This window comes from Carcharodon carcharias, chromosome 26, assembly GCF_017639515.1.
Source record: "Carcharodon carcharias isolate sCarCar2 chromosome 26, sCarCar2.pri, whole genome shotgun sequence".
NCBI classification, from domain to species: domain Eukaryota; kingdom Metazoa; phylum Chordata; class Chondrichthyes; order Lamniformes; family Lamnidae; genus Carcharodon; species Carcharodon carcharias.
Genome location: NC_054492.1, coordinates 34,708,511 through 34,726,484, shown reverse-complemented (window position 1 = coordinate 34,726,484; position 17,974 = coordinate 34,708,511).

Here is a 17,974-nt window from a genome sequence, read left to right as displayed (position 1 = left end):
GGCTACCAACTGAGGTAAACTGACACTAGATTAAGTAGTTTTTACTTTTAACAATACTGGTTTTAATTCAATACAGAATCACACTCAACAGTAATGCATATGATAGAATTAGCCTTGTAACGTAAAGGGAAGAAGTAACCTACATTCCTGGAAAAACTCAGCAGGTCTGGCAGCATCGGCGGAGAAGAAAAGAGTTGACGTTTCGAGTCCTCATGACCCTTCGACAGAACTTGCGAGTTCTGTCGAAGGGTCATGAGGACTCGAAACGTCAACTCTTTTCTTCTCCGCCGATGCTGCCAGACCTGCTGAGTTTTTCCAGGTAATTCTGTTTTTGTTTTGGATTTCCAGCATCCGCAGTTTTTTTGTTTTTAACCTACATTCCTGTCAGGCGAGGCTGTATGCTAAGCATTAAATTTACTTTGTGCTCCTGGCAAAGTAACTGAGAAACAAACGGCTGGATTTAGTGGAGCCTGTCAGAGCGGGCAGGCTAGGAGAATCAGGCAGGAGTGCCCGCATCGGACTCCCGACAGCGGGAAAACTGTCCACAATTAAGTTGGGGGCGGGAAGGGCCCAATGTGGGAATCCTGTCTGCCGGCGGCGGGAAGACAATTCGGCTCATTAACAATCCACTTGAGAGCAATTATACCTGACCCCACGGCATTTAGCGGTGGCTCAGGGATTCTCCTGTACTTGTCCAGCTTTCCCATGCCTCCCGTAGCTCGCCCTGCAAACCCTGTCGAGTTTCCCTACGACCTCATGGGAGGGCCCATCGTTCACAGGCGCTTTGTATTCAACTGAGGGATCTGCAATCGGGAAGGGGTCTGGGAGACGCTGAAAACCACCCTCTGTCCTTTCCTCCAACCCCCTACCCTCACCAGCGAAACACATCCCATGACCCCCTCACTCACCTGTGTCCTGGGATCTAGCGTTGATCCTGGGGCTGGGCCTCAGTGCGTTACCAAAAGGAGCCACTACTCCCAGTAGTGCTGCCTAACATGGAGGGTCTGACAGCTCTCGAGGTCGGGATGTTCCCCTCGGAGGTTCCGTGGGATTCCCTCTGCTTCTCCAAACAGCAGGGAAACCGGCGTTGCTGGAACAAAACCCAGCCCAAATTCCCAATATCGGCCTATTACATGCACCAGACTTGCAGCCCTAAAATCAACATAACTAAACACAGCTACTGACCTGGTAAAGTCAGTACAGTTAAACTGTGTGTCCCAAACATTACTTTGCAACAGGAAGCATCAGAAAGCGAATGTCTTGGTGGACAAGGTAGCCCTAGCTAGAATAACATGAATCTTACCAATGTTCCGGATAAATCCTGGCTCATTTTAGATATTCCTAAACTTGGTTCTTACTGACCCGCATCTAAGCTCTCTGGACTTGGTATATGGGTTGTCTCCCTATGATTGTGTTTCATTATCGGGAATACAAGAATCGTACCTGTGTGGATATCTGAGTAGCTTGATGTGGCGATCCTTGGACATTATGATGGATGTCTCTGCATGTCAGATACCTGGTTAACAAACAAAGGGTTCGCTCTCTTGTCCCCTCTTCACTGTTCACACAACCTTCAATTTTCAGTTGGTTACTTTTCTTCACTGCTTTCCTGACCCTAACTCCTCTATTACATCAAATTGCAGTTAAACAGGTTTTTCAATTCCACTTCCTCTTTAGACAATGGAAATCTCAGGAGATTAGGCCTATTTGGATTCATCTGCAATTATTGCTTCTTTACTAAGGATAGTATTGCAGAGCTCCCCTAATTCTTTTGCGTATTGTTGAGGAGACATTGGCCGGAATTTTCCAGCCCCTCGCGGCAGTGGGATCTTCCGGTCCCGCTGATGTGAACGAAGATTTCAATTGCTCGCCAGTCTTGCCATGGGGAAATTATTTTTCTTGGCAAATTTAACAAACAGAATTTCCCTAACCAAGGCCAGTCTTTCTTTTAAATTGAGGCCTTCATGTGTTTAACCGCAGGCAATATGTTCTTGTCCATGTTAACAGCAATCCAGTTTATTTAAATGAAATTGTGTTATTTGTAAGATTGTTTCTCATTTGACGCATGCACTGCTTTACGCAAATTAAGTGGCGTTTATGGGGGCATAATTCATAGTTACCCAGGGCTTAGTGACTCTGACTGAATGGACCTCACCCCAGAAATTTTGGCTTTTTCCCGGAATCATGAAATTCTGACCAGAGTTTTCATGGGATTGTATTTAAAGACATGGGCAAAGTGTGAATAATGTTCTTCAATGTGCAGTCAACTGAGACACTGGCAAAATTCTCTTCATACACCCCAAAGAACACTCAGTCCATTAAAATCTGAACACAAGCCCCTGCATTGAAGGGATTGGGCTTACTTCATCAGAGTGGCAGGTTTACTGGGACCGCTGTTATTGGATGTTGGTCGAAGATTTTGGCAGCATGGAAGGGGAGTAGTGGGGAGGAGATAAAAAGTGAGAACTTCAAAGCAACTGCAGTGTTTAAATGTACAGGAATTGGTTTCTGTTGATGTTATGTGATGTGCAACATCAGAAGGTGTTGTGTGGGTTGTACAGCTCACAGCACTGACTAAACTTTCGATGACCCTATTAACCAGCAGCTCGACCATTCGGTGGGTTGAGATTCCTCCTCCTTCTCTGCTTCTTCTAGGGGCCTGCATGAGAACGCCCCTAAGCAAAAGAACAGAAGTACGAAGTGTTCAGGAAAGAAGGAATGGGATAGGAGAGTTAAATGTGAAGAGAGCAGTACAGAGGAAACAGCATTTCTACCTTAACACTCCAAACTGGCATGGGAGAGGTCAAATCAAGCTTTAAATTGTAAAGTTGCTTCAAACTGGTTTTAAATGAGGAACATTCTCCACATCCACTCTACCACACCCTTGCTACTTTCCAACCCCTGCAGATTACCTTTCATCCTAAAGATAATTGAGGAAAATTCATTCCCTGGGTCCTGTTATCTTCCCCTACAAACAGAATCAATTATTCGTATTATTCAATAAGATAATGGCTGAACTTCAACCACAACTCCACTATTCCAAGTTGTCCCCATATCCCTTGATTCCTTTAAGTGCCCAAAAATATGTTACTCAGAGTCTTGAGTATATTCTTTGACTGCTCTTGAGAGAATTCTGAAAGATTCACAACCCTCTAAGCAAAGAATTTTCTTTTCATCTTGTGACTAAAGAATGTGAACAGAAGTTAGGCTTAGAAACCATGCGCTCAGATGTGGGGCTTGCCCCATTGGTGGCATTTGGGAGCAAAGCCAGATACCACTGTTGAACCAAATATTTTCAGATGGAAAAAGAAGCAGATTGATACAGTACACAATGAGGTGAAAAGGGTAAACTGGGCCAGTCTAACCAACCGTAACTACTGATCGCAGAACTCCTCACATGACTCACAATCAACCTGCTCCCACAAGAGGGCTGAATAATCTCTACTGATTTCCAACCTCCAGAACAGGTCTTTCAATCCCTCACAAACTGCTGCAACAGTCCTTAAAGAGTTAAAATTGCTGCAATTGGGTTTAACATTGCAGATTCATAGGAACTGTTTTTAATCAGTCTCCAAGGTAACCATATCATTCTTTAAAATAACATCCTCGCTCTTGTTTGCCTTTTGTTTCCTTTTTTATTCTGTTTCCTCTGCTCATCTCTGTTTCTTTTTCTCTCTCGGGTTGCGTGTATTTCCCTGCCTCTTTTCCCTCCCTCTATGAGTCTGTTTACATCTCTCACTCTTTCTGCCTATGTCTCCTGTGCTTTCTCTCTGTGTATCTCTTTTCTTCCCTATATTTGTGTATCTCTTTCTTTGTGTGCTTGTCTCTCTCATATCCCCTCTGTGTGTATGCAGGTGTGTGTTACTCTCTCTCACCCTGTTCCTTTTTTCTTTCCTGCTGTCTACATCTCTCTGTATCCCTTTGTATCTGTGTCCATCTGTCTATCTTTTCCTCTCACCTTTTTTAAATGGTATGTTTGATTCCCTATTACCAGATGTCTTCCCCTTTAAAGCTCACAGGCTCTCAGAGCTGACTCCATGCAGCCAGGAGGAGGTCCCTTGATGCGCTCAGTAAAGGTTAGTCTGAATATATTTTGTCATTTTCCACTCTTTGAGCTGTAATTATCGTTGCTTGGTTTCTAGGTAACCTCAGTCACAGCTCTAATACCTCTTGGCCTCCTCATTTACCAGCGCATGTCATATTTCTAATTAAAGAAATATTTTCCGGCTGGGAATGATTGCTTTGCTAGCTGATTGGGGGGTTGTAGTCTCAGATGTGATCTCCTATTTCCATTTGTTTTTACCTTTACAGTGTCTGTGTCTCCCTCATAGCAAAAGAGGGGTCCATAAAAAAGACCACAAGTAAAAATTCAACTCAACTAGACTAATAAAACTGTGAATCAATGGTTAAGAAGAAAATCACTCCCAGGTCCAACAACTGGACTGTGTTGAGTTAGTTGAACTGGCCTCAGCACTCCTGATTCAAGAAGGAGTTAAGGACAGCCAGCATACTTTGTCTGACATCTGTTTGCAAGTTTATGGGTAAATTATACTGGACATGTGACTGATGTGCAACATTGTGGAAAAAATAATTTCTACATTGCAACCAAAGAGGATCACGATTTCAAAGATAATTTTTCTGAAAATGTTGTTTTGTGCACCTGGGCCAAGTTCCAAGCAGAATTTGTAAACATGTTGCAGTTGAGGGGACCCATCAATCAAAAACAGCTCTTTGCACAAACCCAGAGCATTGAAGATGTACCTGTGTGGGGGTGGGATGGGACATTATAGGGACACGTATTGACTGAAATAATCCTCCCCAGGACACGATGAACCCACTGCTGCTGGGAGCAGGGAAAGGTTGTCAGTATTTGGCTGCCTGGCTGGAGGGGACATGTGAGGATAGGCGAATATTCTGGAGTTTTGGTTCAATCTGTTTGGGAATCATTGGGTGTTATACTACATTTTCCCCTCAGCAGATCAAATGGGTGGGACAGGCTCTATGCCGGATAGATTGTACATGGCTGTGGAAAGGAATTAAATGGATGGCACAGAAACCATGTTAAAGGTAGATTGTACACAGCATGTTGTGGAATAGCCTCCATGTTAAGTTAGATTGCACATGGTGCGTGGAAAAGGATTAAATGGCTGAGGTAGAGTCCTTGATAGGGTAGATTGTACAAAGTTTATAATGGCTGTTTCTCATTTCATGCTTTCTGATAATGCATTGTAAAACCAGGTATGGATGCCTGCAAGGAAAGGAATTTTTCTCCCTCAGATTCACACCTTCCCTTCCTAATGACACTGGCTTGTTAAAGTGGGGGTTAACAGCTACCCTCTGATACCTCAACCCATGTGGCCACTTTTCATTTGTGAGCTAGTTTGGGCAGGGAATTCAATGCTAAACAGCACCACAACTGACCCAGAATCTGTCCTTTTCCAATGACAGCCCACGTATTTCTAGTAGGGATCAAGGGATATATATGAACCTTGGGTGATTCAATTTTCCTCCCTCCAGCCAAGGACACTGGTGCTAACTGTAAGCCTGGCCGAACGCAGCAAAAACAGAGGCTAGAATCAGGGATACTTTTCAGAGTGTGGCTTTATGCAGCTGCTACAACTCCAGTTTTCTTTAAAAAAAAAACAATTCTCAGCTGGCTGGTGTCACTGGCAAGGCCAGCATTCATTGTCCATCCAGCTGTGTGGTTTGCTAGAATACTTCAGAAGGCAATAAAGAGTCAGCTGCATTGGTTTGGGATTGGGGGTCACATGTAGCCCAGTCTAGGTAAGGATGAAGTGTTTGCTTCCCTGTTCAGTGGCTTCATGGTCACTTTTTACTGATACCAGCATTTTCTTTCCAGATTTTTTTTTAAAAAAGCAACAAATTGGTGGTGGAATTTGAACTCTCATTCTCTGGGTAATTAAAAACCCAGTTACTTGTCCATTTGCTCTCGCTGGATCAGAGTGGTTCAGCCTCTTTTATTAAAAGACCTCCGTGTATCAATGAGCTGGTCAGTTTCTGATGATTTTCTGGCCCTGAGAATCCCTGAGCACACTGTGACAAAAGGCGTACGCTTCAGGGCTCAGCTCACAGGGATTTTCACAGGGAGGCGACTGATAAAAGAAATGAGCCACTTAACCTCAACGCCTGGCAACCAGCACATAGCAGTCTTTCTGTATCAATGACGCATTTATTTAACAGACCCTGTGCCAAGTTGCTCTGATATATTAGACTTTGCAATTTTGATTATATTTTTTAAAAGCAAAAATGAGTGTTTCAGAAAGTGATTTTCTTCATGAGCATTTATTTTCCTGTGAACAAAAGAACTAAATGCACCCCACCTTTTTTGTGCTGCCTTATTTGGAATTGGTGCAAAAATATGGATGTTAATTTGAGTCATGTTATCAGGAGTGTTTCTCAGGCTATTACAACATAAGTTGGTGAGGGAAGGGACCCCAGTTCATAAATATAATAAAATCAGACAGAGATTCACAAAGGTAAGAATCATCTGGACTGAGGAATAGATGGGACCTGATTTTTTTTTCAAAAATACCATTGGATTAGCTGTTGATGCACTTCTGTTTTCCATTGAGATGACCAAGCAACAATTTATGTATACACCTTATAATGTAATAATATGTCCTACTCTTATCGCCAGAGCATTATCAAAATTTGACACCAAGTCACAATTAGGCATTGGGTCAGGTGACCATAAGCTTCACAAATAGGTAGGTTTAAGAGCATTCTAAAAGGAGAAGGAGAGAGATGCGAGGCTATAGGGAGGGACTCCTAGAGCTCAGACCTAGACAGCTGAAGAGCCAGTTGCTAATGGCAGAGTGACAAAGAATGGTGATGCTCAAGAGGCCAAAATTGGGGGAGTGCAGATAGTTTGGGGTGTTGTGGGCTGAGTGAGGTTACAGAGAAAGGAAGGGGTGAGTTCATGGACAGATTTAACAAGGGTAAAGGACTAAGGCATAAAGTGCAGGACATCACTCAAATCAGTAAGAGAGAGCCAAGATGAATAAGTATGTGACACCAAGCATGGATTTTAAAAGCCTGAAGAGTATGGCTGTAGGGAAGGCTGAGGAAAGATAAGGAATTCCACAGTTTTGAGATGTGCCCGGTTGTTTTTCTGTTAAATTGTTTTTTCTGTTAAATATTAGTTAGCTCCATTTGTACAAATCCCCATGTTTTCACATTAAAAGTGCTGGAACAATGGAATGGGAATTGGGAAAAATGGGTCATGTGAGCAGCATAAATCCACCATTTCCTTTGTGTACTATGTAAACAAAGGGAATCTGGTTTTACATCTGGACAGCTGGCATGGGAGGATGCTCAACTCGTGGGGTTAGTTGAGTTTATATTAATTGTAGAATGCATGGTAAAATTCTTCCAACATTCTGCTCATTCATACAGCAGCTGTGGCTTTAAATAGTTAAAAAAGCTTCTAGGTAAATGTATTACTTCTGTCTCTACCACCTCCCTTAGATTGCATGAATGCATGTGCTTCTCTGTGACTCAGTGGTCTGACTCTCTCTCATCATATACTTGTTTCTCAACAGATGCCCCCCACCCCCTGAACGCATGTTTCTTTCTCACTCTCAGTGTGTGCTTGTGATTCTGCTCTTCCAATGTGTCATTCCATCTTTGTGTGTCTTGCTCCCTCTTTTTAGATTTATGTTTACGTGTGCCTCTCTGCTTTTCTCCCCCTCTCCATATGCTTTTGTATATCTGTCTGCCTCTCTCTCCCTTGTGTGTGTTTATGTGTGCACCTTTCTATTGCTTGTTGGTATCTATAGTTTTCCCCTCTATACCTATGTGTTTATCTGTTTGTCTCTGTTTCATCATATCTGTCTCTTACCATGTCTCTCCCTCTCCTCTTCTCTCCCCATCTGTCTCTATGTGTGCCTTTCTATCTACGTCTTTATCCCCATTCTTCATTGTGTTTACAATGTAATGGTTAGGTGAAATTTACAGCACAGAAACAGACCATTCAGCCTAACAGGTTCATGCAGGTGCTTATGCTCCCTGCAAGCCTCCTCCCCACCTAACTTCATCTCCCCGATCAACATATACTTCTACTCCTTTCTCCCTCATGTATCTATCTAGCGTCCTCTTAAATGCATCTCTGCATTGATGGTAAGCTTCTGAGCCCAAGCTCCTCACTGAGGGACAACAACCCAAACTATTGTGCTTTCTGTCCCTTTGTTCAAACACTAATGGGCCTGTGAACCTGATCGGGTTGCTTGTATGCTGGAGCACTTCAGATGAGGGCAAGGTCTTTAACAAGCATCAGGTCAACTTCCATCAAATCCCAAAGTGGCACTGATGCTCGAGTTTTGACATTTTGCTTTGTTGCCAATAATAATTCTTTGAGAACATCAATACCAATGGCTCCACATCTTGAGACACTGAGGGAAGTGGAAAAAGGTGTATTTTAAATTCAGCTTTTCTAAATGTAGCACTATAGAGGTTCATTCCACTCTCCCCCCCACCCTGCCACCCATCCCCCCTCCCCCTCAAACCAGCAACCTTTCCTTTTTTTTCTTCAGGAAGTTAGATGATTTTGTTTCTCTTCAGGGGACAAAAACAGGAATTTCAGCTTCTGTCAGAAATAATTTCGTTCAACTTATCAAATGAAAACACTTGGGTAAAATGGAGCTCAGAGCACGGGTCATCACCCTTTGCATGAATAACTATAATTACCAAATGCTAACATTCAGAGAGTTGGCATAAATATAATTCTTTCTAATAACTATTCTTTTACTTGCGTTAGCTCTGAATATCCATGCCCAGGTCTACTGCCTCCAATTGTGATATGTTGAATTTAAAAATTAATTATTCATGATTATGTGAAAATAGGCCCGTGCAGCTTTCAGAAACACTTTCCAAAGGTACAAAGGTGTGTTGCCTGGCAAAACACTTGTTGCCATGGTTACCAATTCACCGACCTCTGTGGGTTTAATGAGCTGCAGTAAATTCACAGGACCCAGCGAGTGACACGCGGCCCACTCTATTTCGTTTCTGTCTCCTTACAGGATGACTAGGTGCAGCTTTAACACTTTATTGTCAGTGGGGCTGTCACTCAGCAACTGCCTGGTGATGGCATTTGATTTTGAAAGTCCCACTCTGAAGTGCCCATCCTCAAACTAAGCACAATCCTGAGGTCATCAGCCCCAGCACTGAGCTCTTTGCTTCCCTTCCAGAGAGCATTCAGGGTAGGAACAAGGGTGGAAGAGAGCACCAGAAAAAGCAACTGTTCTGGAGAATAAACAATCTGCTAGACCTGGGCAATCTTCCATAGCAACTGGATCCAAGCTGCTTGTGATGGCAGCATTGCACAACATCCAAATGTATCTTCATCCTGCATACAATGCTAGAGGAAGCAGGATGCTCATCCCGCTTTCAGAGGGCAAATTCTCATAAGCAAGGCTATATTTTACCAGAATTATCTATAATTGGGTGCAATGTTCATTTTTGCTTTGATATATTTTCTTTAATCATTCATAGGATGTAGGCTTTGCTGGCAAGACCAACATTTATTTTCCACCACTAATTGCCCTCGAGAAGTTGATGGTGAGCTACCTTCTTGAACCTGTACAGTGCATGTGATGTAGGTACCCCCACTGTGCTGTTAGGAAGGGTGTTCCAGGATTTTGACCCAGTGACAATGAAGGAACGGCGATATAGTTCCAAGTCAGGATGGTGAAGGGGAACTTGCGGGTGTTTGTCACATGCCTGCCATCTTTGTTCTTTTAGACAGTTGAGGTCAGGGGTTGGAAAGTGCTGTTGATGGAGACTTGGTAAGTTGCTGCATGACATCTTGTAGATGGTACACACTGCTGCCGCTGTGTCCCAATGGTGAATGAAGTGAATGTTTAAGTGAATGGGGTGCCAATCAAATGGGCTGCTTTGTCCTGGATGGTGGCAAGTATACTCTTTGAGGCAAGTGAAGAGTATTCTATCACACTCCTGACTTGTGCTTTGGGGAATTAAAAGGTACTGGGCACCCTCCAGAGAATACCCAGTCTCCAACCTGCAGTGGTAGCCACATTGTTTATATGGGTCATCCAGTAAAGTTTCTGATTAATGGCAAACCCCAGATTGTTAATGGTGGAGCATTCAGTGATGATAAATTCTGTTTAAGTATCAAGTGGAGATGGTTAGACTCTCTCTTGTTGGACATGGTCCTTACCTGGCACCAATGTTACTTGCCACTTATCAGCCAAGCCTGAATGTCATAAAGGTTTTGCTGCATGTGAGCATGGACTGCTTCATTATCTGAAGTATTATGAATGGAACTGAACACCGTGTGCAACCATCAGCAAATATTTCCACATCTGATCTCATGATGGAGGGATGATCATTGATCAAGCAGTTGAAGATGGTTCTGCCTAGGACACTGCACTGAGAAACTCCTGCTGTGATGTCCTGGGGCTGAGATGATTGGCCTCCAACAATCACAACTATCATTCCTTCTTTAGTTCCAGGTATAAATCCAGTGGGTTATGGGGAGAAGGCGGGAGAATGGGGTTGAGAAACTTATCAGCCATGATTGAATGGCAGAGCAGACTCGATGGTCTAATTTCTGCTGCTATGTCTTATGGTCTTATGGACTTAAATTTCACCAGAAAATAAATTTTTATTTATTTTTTCATGGTATGTGGGCATAGGCATTGCTGGACTTGTTACCCATTCCTAATTGCCCTTGAACTCAGTGGCTTGCCACACCATTTCAGAGGGCAGTTAGGAGTCAACCATATTACTGTGGACCTGAAGTCACATGTAGACCAGACAAAGATGACAGATTTTGATTTCCTTCCCTAAAGGGCATTAGTGAACCAGGTAGGTTTTTACAACAACCTATGATGGTTTCATGTTCACCACTACTGAGACAAGCTTTCAATTCCAGATTTTTTTGTTAATTGAATTTAAATCTCACCAGCTGCTGGATTTGAACTCATGTCCCCACAGCATTATCCTAGGCCCCAGGATTACTAGTCCAGTGACAAGACCACTACACCACTACCTCCTTGATGCTATGTTCAATCATTTGCTGCCTTCATGTCAGGGCAGTCACTCTCACCTCACCTATGGGACTCAGGTCCTTTGTCCATGTTTAGACAAAGGGTCTAATAAGGTCAGGAGCAAAATCGTCCTGTAAGAACCCAAACTGAGCATCAATGAACAGGTTATTGATGAGTAAGTGTTGCTTATTAGCAGTGCTGATGATACCTTCCAGCAATTTGCTGATGATTGAGAGTAGACTGATGGGATGGTAATTGTTTGGGTTGGATTTGTCCTGCTTTTTGGACAGGACAACTGGGCAATTTTAATTTTCTTCTGACACTCGATTGCAAATGGTTAGGCATTAGGCATGGCACTAGAAGCCCCCTGGTACCTTTCCCAATTGGCCAGTACTCATGCATCAGCTTACATGCTAAGTATTGTCTTTTCAACCATAGAGGAGTAGTGGGACATCAGGGCCAAGGCCAGTCCTGTCCTCACTTGACATCCACATATCCATAAGCACTGTTCCTGCAGTTTGTCACTGGATTGTGATCAGTAACAGGAACCTTGGCTGCTTTGTTTCCCTTCTCCCTAGCTTGGAGGCACTGAGTCCAAATGTCATGGCCACCTAACTGACTGAGATAAAAAACAGAAAATGCTGGGAAAACTCAGCAGGTCTGACAGCATCTGTGGAGAGAGAAACAGAGTTAACGTTTTGAGTCCGTATGACTTCTTCAGAGCTGGGATGACTGAGATAACCTAGCCCAGCACAGGCAAGGAATGGTATTTGGGACTTCTCTGGTCTAGGGACACAGGAACAGGAGTAGACCATTCAATCCCTCAAGCCTGCTGTGCCATCCAATCAGATTATGGCTGACCTGTACCCCTGCCTCTGTATGGCTCAGGACAGCAGTTGGTGCATTTATCCAGTAAGCAATTGAGGTGTTGCGTCTAATGTTTTATATTTTGCAATTCTTCCTTGCAAACCAGCTGGGGCAATATATCAGCTGAAGGGTATAGTATGTTCTTAGCAAATTAATGTAATTATTTGATGAGCAATTTTATTTTTAGTTACAAGGAATTGTCATGTTCTCTTCAATGTGCTTCACTTTTTAAAGAAGAATTCAAATAACAGTGTAAAATTCCTTACAAAAGCTCTTTGCAGTATTGGTGACTAAAACAAAACTGGCTGTCGCAGCTTGGCCTCTCAAACAAAGAACTCACTCTGAAACTTGATGACTCATACATTGTAACCCTGTCAGGAGATGCTTGACGAGGAGCGTTCTTGTGTTTAGTTGCCTGTGTTGCAGGTAAGTGGTGCTGTTGGTGTTTGCTGGTTCCATTGGCCAAGACGCTATCTTAGGACTCGTGGGTGTGTGTGGTCCGGCACAACATGCTGATAATGGAGACTGCTTCTTGAGCACTGGTTTAAAAATAAATGCCTGGGAGAAATTACATCGGAGACAACCATCGGCTTGAGTGAAATTAGTACAGATTAAATCTGTCAGCGATTCAAGGTGTTGAGAATAGAGAAATGACCAGGTGCAAAGGTGCCAGGTTCCACCTGCACCCCTGGTCTGTACAATTAACTGATGTCAATGATTGAGACATAGAGGGAACAGAGGCACCACAACAGTGCCACTGGGGAGAAAAAAAACAGTGCCAGTGGGTTCCTGCTTCTGATTATAGTGACTCATGTTGAAATATTTCTTTGTGTGTATGTGCTTGTATATGGACAGTGGCTGAGACCTGACTGTGACACCCCTGTATCTCGGCTCATGCCTGAAGAATGGTCCCTGGGTTCCCAGATGCCCATAGATTTCCATAGAGCTGTAAAGGAGTCAGAATCGATGTACCAAAAGAGGAGTGGAGGGGGGGCGGGGGAATAACCGAGAAAAATGATAGAGCTGAGAAGCGGTTCATGTCACCACTAATAGCCCAGCTCTGACAGACAGCGCGGGGACAGCAATTTATTTAGTGACTGCAGTCATTCAATCTATGTGGCCCTGGTAATCAGTGGTACTGAGCATTTTTAATTTGTACAATAATATTTTAATCTACTCTCATTGATCTTTTTATAATGCATTTCTGATTTTCTCTTTCCTCTCCCACCCTTCCTGCAGAGTGGAAATATTCTCACAGTAACACAGACGTCACATAGCGAAAGCCAGGTCTTCTCATTTTCAGAGTACATACTACATTATATTGAATCTTTTGTTCCCTACAGAAAGACAGAGGCACCGCCGGCAGAGAGTGAAGTAGAGGTTGAGGCCATGAGCACTGCATTTGAGAGCTTTACAAAGACCTGTGAGTCGTGAGTCTTTCAGGAATGGTAATGTTAGATCAACGGAAAAGATGGAAGAGAGAAACCGTTGAAATATCTGCAGTGTTGAAGCTCAAAATCTTTGCTGGATTCAAAACACAGGTAGCACAAACCACTTCAAGGCTGCCCCTCAGTAACCTGAGTACTCTTCCCAAATAGTTATATTACAATGATACTGTGGTGTTTAAAATACTGTTTGTTTCTGCTATTTTACAATATTTTTCTTTGGAGTGAGGTTGAGCCTGGTGAAGTCACTTGACATTTTGGGGGAGCTGGATTGGTAGCAACAGGGATTGTGCAGCAATGCAGGGGTGCTAGCCAACTGGAATGCTGAGCCTAACTGTGGAGCTGAATTAACAAGAGTAGAGATATAGACAGTTAGACGCAACGGTGCAGGGAGGCATAACGTTCTTGCACATGCGTGGCTGATACACTATTGCCACAAGGTAAATGGGACAAAATGTGGACCTGACTCTCCCTGTTGTGTCTGCACAATATGGTTAGAAACCCAGGGCCATACATCCCTCAGATCAGATGTTATTTAATTAAAAATTTATTACAGAATATTTTATGTTTACAATGTTCAAAAAGAACAACCAAAGTGCACAGTGCACAGAAGGGTTTACCTAGGAAAAGGTCTTTTAAAAAGCAAAGAGGAAACTTCTGATTGAGGGACAACAGCTGGCTAGTAGGATGTGCTGTCCTGGAGCATAATCTTTCAAAAGATGTTAACAGCAGCAGGTTTTCAGAAGTAAAGCGGGCAGAATGTTACCTTCCCCCATTGACAGGTTTGCAGGCGGAGTGGGGGGGGTTGTAAAGTTGCTCGGATGGCCTTCCCAATGGGCTGCTCCCTGCTCGGAACTCTTTTTGCAATTTTACAGTGCGACAGGTGAAGCCTAGGCCTGCCCTTGGCTCAATTGAGGCCCTTACATAGCCAATTAATGACCACTTAAGGGCTGTTTCCCACCCAGCCTCAACTTTCAGGCCGGCAGGAAGATCTCAGGGGCAGGGGTGAAGCCCGGTAAGTGACCCTGCCCCAGCCTCGGGTGGGAATGGGGGCTGGGGAGGGGCACCTCCATCATCGCTGACCCGCCATCAAGGTCTGGCCCCTGCGGTTGATTCCTCTCCCTCCCCAATGCACCCCCCCCAGCCTCTCCACCAAACACCCCACCCGAACCTTCCCTCCCCGCCGTAAGACGCACACACTTACCTGGTCCTGGAATCCTGGGACTTAGACTCTGGGGACTGCTTGTAAATCCAGTCCTGTCCTCTCCAGCTTCTGGTGCAGTTGGGACCAGAGAGCTGCCAGCCAATCAGAGCTTTCTGAGCTGGGACTTCCTCCTGAGTGAGGGGGCGGTGGGCCTACCTCCAGTCAGTTAATGCCTCCCTAGGAACACTGGCCATGCTGTTTGTTGGTTCAGGATTTTTAGAAGCTCCAAGAGCTAATGGAACTGACAACATCTTGTCATTTTCACCCCCAGACTTCATGCAAAACTGCAGGGGTAATTGGCGTTATTTTCTAAATCTGTTCTAACAGGGCACATATATTGGCAATGGATCGGAGAAGGAGGTTACTAGCATCACAAGAACCACTTCCTCATCCTCATCCTTCACCCAGATAACTGCACCACACCCCCAAAGCCCCAACCCCACCAGCCAAACTCATGAAATGAGGGACATCTTAAACTAAGACTGTTTTGGTATTGCTGCTGGGTCCTTTCCATCCTCTACCAACGTATTTGTATGAGTCTTACCAAGGCAGCAAGTGCATCAGTGATGACTGATTGTGCTCTTAGGAGCCAAATAAGTGTTCATGTTGTTTCTACCAGCTTCCACTCCATCCACAGGTTTAGCCTTGTAGTATCCTGGCACTGCGGAGTAGGATCCACCACACAGAACTTCAAATGCATAGGAAGCTTTGACTTTCTAAACGAGATGGCTGTGTAAAGAGTCAAGGTCCAAAGTGCATTGCACCACTAAGGAGAGAAGACAAGGAGCAGAGTTAGGGTGAATGGGGTTTAAAAGCAGGTAGATTGTTGGAGGAAGGCATGAATAGGGCAAAGAGTTTAATAGGACCTAGGGAAAAATAAGTCAAAGAGATTTAGTTTCAATGCACACAGCATTCAAGAAGGAACAAGAATGAGTAGGATGCTCTATTTAAATCTTAGTAGACAAACAAAGACTCACAGACGTTTAAAGCACATTCGGCACATCGTGCCTGCACCAGCCAACAAAGATCTGACTACACTAATCCCATTTTCCAGGGCTTGGCCCATGGCCCTGGAGGCTATGACAATGCAAGTGAAGGAAGCTTCGCAACACCGATTGTTGTATAATTATCCCTGCTACCCAGTGGACATCTTTTCGTCATCATGAGCCATTTTCCTCCTGGATCTGTTTTGTTGAGTGGATGCAGGAGTTTCAATGTCAGTCAAAGCTGCTGCTACCAAGTTCCCCTCAAGAATTTTGTGCCATGGTGGTACGTGTTCAAAATTCAGTAGTTTTTAATTTCTCAAAATGTAACCAAGTAAATGTATTTAAATAATTCAATCAATTTTCTTTCAGTCAATGATAAATATTGCTTCAGATAATTTAAATCCAAACCAAATAGGCAGGATTAAGTTCTGTCTTCTCTGTTTCTGTCTCTGTCTCATCAGTCAGCATGTTTCTCTCATTCTGTATATGTCTATCTTTGTCGTACTCTGTCTCATGTATGAGCATCTGTGTCTCATTCTTTGTCTCTGCATTGACTTGCCAGTCCCTCTGTCTCACCTGCCAGTCTCAACCTCCATTATCTTTGTCTCTCTCTCATGCTGTTTCTCTCACTTTCTCTAGTTAGGTATTCAGATTTAAATCAGTTGTGGGGAAGCTTAATTAAGTAGTCAAAATTCCTTTGTACAAAACTGCTCTATTATTTGGCATTTGGGTGTATTGTCAGGAAGACTGTTTTGCACCATTGGCAATCAGGTGATTCAGAGCGCTGGTCCTCTGAGTCTGAGTTTGAAGCCAGTCCATACTGGTGAAGTGGAAATCTCTTGCTGATGGCTAGTGAGAGCTCTACTTGAAAGGCATTTCAGCTGCTAATGGACTTAAGTTTGTAGCCCATGAATGAATAATTATCTGGCACCACTTTAAGAACGCTTCTGAAAGACCATTTGCAAAAGGCAGAGATGAGAGAGCTGAAACCCCTGTTTGCTTCCTTTAAGTGTCTGTAATCAGTGTTTTTTGCAAAAGTAAGATGTGGGTGTTTCTTAACCCCTGGAGTGTGTGGACAATTTGAATACCAGCAGCACGCTTTTCATGGTTTTAAACAAAGAGGATTATTTCTTCACATGTTCAACCTACTCACTTACTCACCACTCTCACACACACCCACACACCTACACACTCACACACCCACACTCACACACCTACAGATTGACACACCCTCACACTCACACTCCTACACACACACACCTACACACACACCCACACACGCACACTCCTACACACACACACACACCTACACACACACCCACACACCTACACACTCACACACCTACAGACTGACACACCCTCACACTCACACTCACACACCTACACACACACACACACCCACACACACTCACACACCCACACACCCACACACAATCACACACCTACACACCCACACACACCCACACACACCCACACACACCCACACACAATCACACACCTACACACACTCACACACCCACACACTCACACGCCTACACACACACACTCACAACCTACACACCTACACACTTAAACACCTACACACTCACACACCTACACACCTACACACACACACCTACACACTCACACACCTACACACCTACACACTCACACACCCACACATACTCACACACTCTCACACCCACATACACTCTCACAGCCACATACACTCTCACACCCACATACACTCTCACACCCACACACTCACACAGCCACACACTCACACACCTACACACTCACACACCTACAGACCCACACACCTACGCACACACACCCACCCACCTCACACACACACCCACACTTTCACACACTCACATGCCTACACACTCACACACTTACACACACACACACACACACATACTCACACACTCACACGCCTACACACTCACACACACCCACCCACCTCACGCTCACACACCCACACACCCACATACTCACACACCTACAGACCCAAACACCTACACACCCACACACTCACACACTCACACACCTACACACCCACCCACCTCACACCCACACACTCACACACTCACACACCCACCCACTTCACACACCCACACACCTACACACTCACACACCTACACACTCACACACCTACACACTCATATGCCTACACACTCACACACCTACACACTCACACACCTACACACTCACACACCTACAGACCCACACACCTACACACACACACTCACACACCCACACACACACACCCACCCACCTCACACTCACACACCCACACACCCGCCCACCTCACACCCACACACTCACACACCCACCCACCTCACACACCCACACACCTACACACTCACACACCCACACACCTTCACACTCACATGCCTACACACTCACACACCTACACACCTACACACTCACAGACCCACACACCTACACACACACACAGTCACA